This window comes from Harpia harpyja, chromosome 23 (genome assembly GCF_026419915.1).
Source record: "Harpia harpyja isolate bHarHar1 chromosome 23, bHarHar1 primary haplotype, whole genome shotgun sequence".
NCBI lineage: Eukaryota > Metazoa > Chordata > Aves > Accipitriformes > Accipitridae > Harpia > Harpia harpyja.
Window position 1 is genome coordinate 6,471,511 of NC_068962.1, and position 7,526 is coordinate 6,479,036.

At 42.7% G+C, this 7,526-nt stretch overlaps 1 long non-coding RNA gene across 1 annotated transcript; it reads right to left on the reverse strand.

The window, feature by feature from the left end:
* Positions 1-443: 443 nt before the first annotated feature.
* Positions 444-4,857, reverse strand: LOC128135686 (uncharacterized). Its single transcript, XR_008233204.1, has 2 exons — positions 4,780-4,857; positions 444-880 (listed from the first exon to the last, which is right to left on the reverse strand). It is a non-coding gene; the product is annotated as an uncharacterized LOC128135686 (long non-coding RNA).
* Between the last annotated feature and the right edge of the window lie 2,669 nt (positions 4,858-7,526).

Genomic DNA, 7,526 nt, shown 5'->3' on the forward strand with positions numbered 1-7,526 from the left:
CTGCCAAGGCACTGAAAGAGACGTTCAAGCCAGCTACAACAGGATATCCCCATTATTGTCTGGAACCTTCCCGTCACAAGGACTGACCCAACGTCACTCTGATTAGCCTGAGAGATCTGGTGTCACATGTGTACATGAAAAGCATCTAGGCACTTATTAAATATGCATTCCCCTTCCTACTAACATCGTTCCATCAATATTTTAATGCCATGTTGCCTTTTAGATTGTGTTCCTACTGTAATAGGAGGTCCCTGCTGGGGCAGACGGACACCACGGAAATGGATGTGTTTATGGGTGACAGTTGTTTCGGTATGAAGAGTTGTCATCGGTGGTGATTTTCTGCTGCAAGAGCTTGCAGTTATTTCATCAGGAAATACCGTCTGTATTCCCTCCTACCAATAAGACCAATGGAGCAGCATGAAGGTGTGCAAAGTAGGGCTGAATGTATTCAAGCAGCGAAAAATATTTATTGCCAAAGAAAGAGAGCTAACTTGTGATCAAGCTCATTAGATTAAACTTAACCCAGTGTAAATGTGCTGACTTTATTGGCATATATGAGGAGTAAATTTGATCATTGACTGTTTCTGGAGTGAAATTCATGTCTATATGAAGTTTGTCTGTGGGTTTTATTTCCTGTCTCTTTCTCATTTTGTTTTGTGTTTTTCCTCTCCTCTGGTTATAGACTAATCATCGCCAAGTCTCAGTCATTTGCTTGAAAAACAATAGCTGGCAGTCATTGTGCTAAACAGCCCATTTTGTTATCCTTGCCACAATCTGCGGTGTTCTCAGTTATTGCACTTGATAGGCGTCATTAAGGTTTCCATGTTGTTAGTCACTTTCCTGATCTTTCGTATTTCTTCTGCTCAGGAAGCAGCTTTTCCTGGAAACATTCGAAGAGAAAAAACCCTAATTACAGCCAGCACCTTGGGGTAATGGCATCTAAGATCCAAATCCCACACTTTTATTTTTTTTTAAGCTGATAACTCCAATTATAAATGTGAAAGGTCAGATTATGCCACTTGTGTTCACACTAAGTCATTCCACAGAAGCCTACAGAACCAGTTATGAGAGAAACTTTGTTCAGCATAAGTAATTTTTAGATAGCGCAGTCTAAGAGTTTGTAGCACACTGTATTATCATGAGCTGGGATGTATTAATAGGACATTAGACTGGCATAGACCTGCCCATCTCAAATACTGTGAGGTTACTCTATGCCACCCGCAAAATATCAGTGAAGGTGCTGTGTCTCTCTGAAGGCTCTCAGGCAATTTTAAAGCTTTGTTTGAGGGATGGATGTGTAGCACCACACGGGGAAGGAGACATTCCCATTTGCGGGGTGAAGGCTCCGTCTTTCCCGTTGCTGTCAAGAAGGTCTCTGGCATCTCTTGTGCAAAGCAAGCAAAAGCAGTATAAGAGGGTGCAGGGGGCTGATGTGGGTGCAATGACACCCATGTTCATGTGGAGCCAACTGGGGTCCGAGCATGTGCTGGGATCCACACGGCCATCGCTTCATCCTGGTGTCTAGATTCCAATGCTGAAACCGGAGATTTGCTGAATCAGTTCAAATCTAAACTACTTAGAGCACATGAACCAGGCTGCCCTTCCTTTGGTGGGAAAGCACTAACTACAAGGAGAGTCGGTTCCCCAGGAAAAAAGTTAGGGGTCACAGAAAAGAAGATTCAGGCTCATATCACTTCGGCAAACACTCTCTTCAAAAAGCGCTACGGGTTTTCAGTACCAAAACAGGAAAAGCAGATCTTGGATTAGTTTATACTGTTTCATCTCCAAGCTTCGCACACAGTAAACTGGACCTAGCATAGCAAACGCTAAGGGTTCAAACTAAAGTTAATTTGCAATCCTAACATGAGCAATCTCTTCCCTGGCAACAAAGGATCAAGACTTCAGTTAGGGTCTTTTTGATGATTCAGGCAGAATATTGCAATTTGAAAAGAGAAATTCCAGACAGCTGAGGTTAATTCTTACCTCATTTTTTTTTTAATATGAATTTAAAAGTCTCAAGAGTGTCTTACAGAAATGGCAAGTATGCGGACAAAACTTTCATCTTTGCTACAAAGCTGAGAAAATAGCCCATTTTTAGTTAGTAATGCAATAATGAGATATAAGTGTTTTGATTTCTATTGCCGTTTATATCCCAAACAGCAGTGGGATGCCAAGCACTGCATTAGCATGCACCATAAAACAAGTATACATTTCCTATCTTCCTCTACCATTAATACTCGAAAAAACTTTTCATGTTGCTGTAATCTTTTTGTGCCCAGTTTTCTTAGGAGGTGACATTTGAGGAAGAATGAGGGAAAATCCACGCCATAATTTTTGAATTGGGCAAGACTGTCAAAGAGAAAAAACCACAAATACTCTCCAGGGTGAGAGAGTAACACCATATCTTTCTCCTTTCAGGCACAGATTCCTCCAAAAATGACATAGCTGTGAAACTAACAGCTCAGCACAGAAACAGTTCCTGGACACCTCCTGTGTATGCATATATATAGTACACACGCAGTTAGGGACATACTTATGGGTAGTGATACATAAGCAGCAGAGTCACCGTCAGCTGAACTAGTAATTTCAAAGAAGGTGAAATACTTCTCCAGAAGAGAATATTTTAAAGGGAACGTGCAGGCTTTCTGTTGGCCTTTTTACTGGAAGAAGCCCATCTGGGAGGCTCAACAGAACAGGGATACGTTTTGTATTTCACCAAGAAGAGAGGGGTGAGTGGTGTGGCTGTGGAAAAATCGTAATCTTACAAGGCTGGGAAATATTCCCTCAGTTCCTCACTGGTTAAGCCTCTTTCTGATATAAGTGTAAATCATCATCTTTTTGTTGGGGGGGTGGGAGAAGGGAGAACTTGCACTCAGATTTCTGCTTGAGAATCTGCCAGTGCATTTGCTGTTAGGAAATGACTAAAATAAGCTTCTGCACATATGTCCTTAAAAACACTTTGACTGCATTCCGCTGTAATTATTAAGCTTCTTCAGAGTCTGTAAGCCAGTGAGAAAGGGATTAGAGGGGTTACTTTGTGCCTCTGTGCCCATAAAAATCCCTTGGCTACTGCAGCACACTGCTCAGAGCGTCCTGAAAGCTTTCATATAATCCCTGCCTCCCAGCCACCACCACCACTGCATTCCCTTTATTTAGACACATTCAAATTTCATGCTGTAATCCAAAAACACTCCAACACAGAAACAAGATCCACATTATAAATCACATTTAAAAACTAACCTGCCAGTTAGAGCAGAGCAGTAAGGCAACTGCATGATAAAGCTACCCTCAGTTTTATGCAGGAAGGAAAACCAGGAGATGTAAATTGGCAGTTAGCATCTGCTGACATTTCCTATTCTCCTGGTAGTTCAGGCTAGGGATCATTTTCTATACCTGGCTTGTAGGAGAGGTCACAACAGGACACTGATCCTGGGCTGGAGTTGCATGTGAGTATAAATACAGGATAGCAATAGTAAAAGAGAGATCTGCTCCCTGCCACCGTTCCGGGGATTTTCACGTCAGAAGAGAACTTGCAACGCTCAGTGGTGTTGCACTGAAGATAAGTCATGTATCGTAGGCAGCAGCAACACAGGACTGCAAGCTATCTTCTGGGTCAGAGTCTGTTTCTAGTACCAGCACGCTATCATATAACCCCTTTCACTAACTCATCTTTAAGAACCCTAATTTTTTTACAGGCAACATTTCCCCACAATAAATTCAAGGCGGAATTCTGGGCTGTGGAAAGGTTTGAATGAAGCAGTGCTGTTAAACCCAACAACAGCTGTAAACATCCAAAGTGAACAGCTTCCAGATCGTGATGTTGAAGCAGAGAAACAACTGTCAAATGTGCGTTAAAACAACATCTACAAAACCGAATCGAAAAATCTCTTTCGTGGAGCCAAGCGGTAACAAATACTTCCCGGGTAAACAGGAACCTGGCACCGCTTGGCAGAAATCAACTCTGAAGGCAAAACCGGGGCTGGAGCCGCTCGAGAGGAAGCTGCTTGTCATGCTCTCCGGTCCGGGAGCGGAGGGAAACCCGACGGCTGTTGGGATTGCAGCGGGAGCAGCGAGGAAGAGTGGTCACGGTCAGGGCAGCCTGGTAACCCAGCTTCAGCGCTTGGCTCGCTCCCTCCCTGCCCCCTCACGTTTGCTGTGTCCCTTGGCACGTCATATCTGCGTATCTTGGTCACCATCTGTGAAGTGGAGATAATAACACCTCTCGTCTGCCTGGCTATTTAGGTTGTAAATGCCTTCCAACAAAGACCGTCTCTTACGTTGTTTACCAACAGTATGTAGTACATGGGCTCGGTCTTGTATACAGATCCTGGTCACTAATAATCATTCTTTTAATAGTGGTGATAAACATAGTAATTATCCAATATGAATCTAACAACAGCAGTCAAGCTGCTTTGGTTTTGTTTTTATCAGAATCGTTATCCTAAGCACACGAGGCCGCAGGAGTCAGAAACACAGAGCGGTTTTGCCTGTTGCAGAGGGGCTGCTGGTGATCTCTGCCTGCACGCAGGATGCACCTGAAAACACGGTACAGATACGTGAGCGTGCAACGAATACAGGAGTGTTCAGATGCTGACCACGTCTGACTATTTAAAATTATCATCTTCTATGCACTGTCTCTTTGCAGGGTGACCTTCATATGAAGGTCCGCAAAATAGGATATCTGAAATATTATTTTATGACAATCTCACAGGACAAATAACCAAAGAACATGCATTACAAACAGAAGAGACCGTATCTTTTCCTGATTAATTCACTCACCTCTTTCACTTTAACAATAGTAAATGACCAGGAATACCAATTCTTCTTCATTCCAAATAAAGGATTTGATAGATCCATGGTGCAGAGCAGAAGTTAAAACAGTAGTTAAGAACTGCAGCCTGATGCTAAAGCCCTCTGGGGTTTGAATAAACTCTGCTGGCACTGCTTGGCTAATTTTAAAAATTGCTACAATTAATTTTTTAAATAAATGAGCTCCCAAAGTGACATATTTCAAACACAAAATCTTAATATTCCTTTCTAGTGAAGTGTGTGCCATTGTTCATGGGGAAAGAGAAGGAAGCTCTGAGCTAATTTTTAAACCCAGGGGAATATCAACAGCCAGCCAGCTGCTAAGGCTTTTTGCTTGATCCCTTGCAAATTCTCTTCAGCTATTCATGGCCAAAATGTGCCATGTGCCAATCTGAAATCATGCTGGAGGAACTGGTGGAAAGGGTCTCCTTTTCATACTCTCGGCAGGCTTATGTCAGAAGGCTGTGAGGGATAACCATTGCTATTTATAGGTAATCCCTCTTTTGAAAGGTCACCCTTCATTGTGTGTTCATTTCGACCCATGTCTATCCAAAAATCATTCTCCTGCAGCTCATCCCTAATGAGTACCTTTTAAGCAGATAAAAATAAAATAAATCATGCAATAAAGCGGAAGATAGCGTCTGTTTTACAGCTGACAGCCCAAGGAATGCGTAGCACTCACATTATCTCCTGTGGTTTTAATTACAACATAAGCAGGTTTATGTTGTTGGGGTTTTTTTTAACAACTTCACTATCTTCATCCAGGAGCAGGCATTTACTTTACATGTTGAACATTCTTGATAATAGGACATTTGGGCACTGAATCACTTCCCTTGTCATGAGCTACTCATGTGCAAGCACAGAGCCACTTATCAGCCCAACAAACTGTAGCGTGCAGCAAGCCGGAGAGCAGAACGGCGCCTGCTCTGCATTTCTCAGCACTTCTGATTCTGAAAAAAAGAACAAACCAGCTCCCATATTATGAAACTAAGCTTTTGCTCTTTCCATGTATTTGAGTGGTCATCCTGAGCTGAAAGCTGACTGCCTTTCTTACTTTCTGCTGGGCTGCGAGTTGAGGAAGCAAGCAAAGCGATGACAGCACTGAGAGCTAAAATAACAGAAGCGTTGAATAGAAGAAAGAGAAAAGTGTATTTTTATGGAAAGTGGTGCACAGCAGTACACCAGCACAGTGATACTTCCTCTATTTCGACACCATCAAAGTTCAATTAATGGAACCGAGAGGATCGTCACTGCGGCAAGAGGTCGATGCAGAGAAGAAGAAATATGGGAGGGGAGGGGAGATAAAACAGGGTGATGCTTTGTGACAAGAAGGAGGCCAGCGTCACCTGAAAAGAAATGGGCAGGGGATTTAAGAAGATATGACTTAAAAGCACACAGATAATGTATAATGTTTCTTTCAAAAAAACCTCTCTCACGCTGCTATCCTTCTTAAAAGAAAGAGGTAAAGGTAATGAGTGAAGCCTTCTCATCACACTTCTAAGAGTGGGTAGACAGGGATGTGGGTTGGCTTTCCTCAGGATCGACAGTGCTGCCTTTTGCTGAGCTTAATCATCATGTCAAGCAAAATGGAGCACGCTACTGCAGGGAAGGCAAAATAGCTTCAGGTTATGCAGGGCTGCGCCAGAAGTTGTTCTCAGTGCCATTATTGTGTCTTTTCTCCTGATTAAATTTTGAGTATAGATGGCAGGGTTTGTTCCACGGAAAATAATGGCTAGACTGCAGAGGTGGACAAGGGAATTGGTGATCTCACCAGGGCCACCACAATGAAGCTAATTCTGTAAGATGTACTGCAGCTTCTTTGTTCTTGCTGTTCATTAAATAGGGCCTGGCTTAGAGGCAGTCTTTACGCTTTCAAACTGTTTAAACAATTAAATCATTAATCAAAGCAACAACTGCGTTAAAGAAAACAGAAAGCACTGAAGTTGTTCCTCAAAAGAAATTGAAAGGATTACAGAGATCATGTTTGAACAGGAAAAACAGGACTATAGTTCTTGGACTATTCATGTAAATGACTCATCTGCAGGGGAAAAAAAACCCCAGCCTGTAAATGACTGATTACTGGATGATTGTTTTTGCCAGCTTCCACTAGGTAAACTGGTATTTCCAAAATTTATGGATCCCCACACCCAAATCCCATTTTATTTCAATAGCTACGTGGGTTTAACTCAGTCACGTTTGTGGATTAAAGTGCTTTTCTAGATACGGTGTGGTTGGAATTCAAGTTTAGATAGGGTTCACCTCACCTAACTGCAGGCCTGTAAAATTCAAGCATCTAGTCTGAGATTGTCATCTAGGTTACTTGAACAGACAGTGCAGAGAAAATTAGTCCTCTAGAGGGTTCACTCCATCTATTCTACACACTTAAATTTTGATTATATGAATCATCCTTTGGAAATGCCTGTACCTTTCAACTAACTACAGAGGGAACATATAGTGCCCTTTGAGAAGACACTTGTCTCTCAGAGGGCTGAAGTCTCATCTCCTGCAGCCACTATTAAACCGATACACTCACATCAGGGTTGCCTGCATTTTGGATCTAAGAAGAGCGGGGAGAAGGATGCTGTACGCCCAGTGTCTCCCATGCCTGAACTGACAAGTAGGGATGAGAAGGGAGGTGAGGAATGCTCCCACCTGCAAACTGCCTGCAGGAGTCAGAGGTCAGCAAGAAGGAGATGTGCTCTGCTGTACGCGCACCT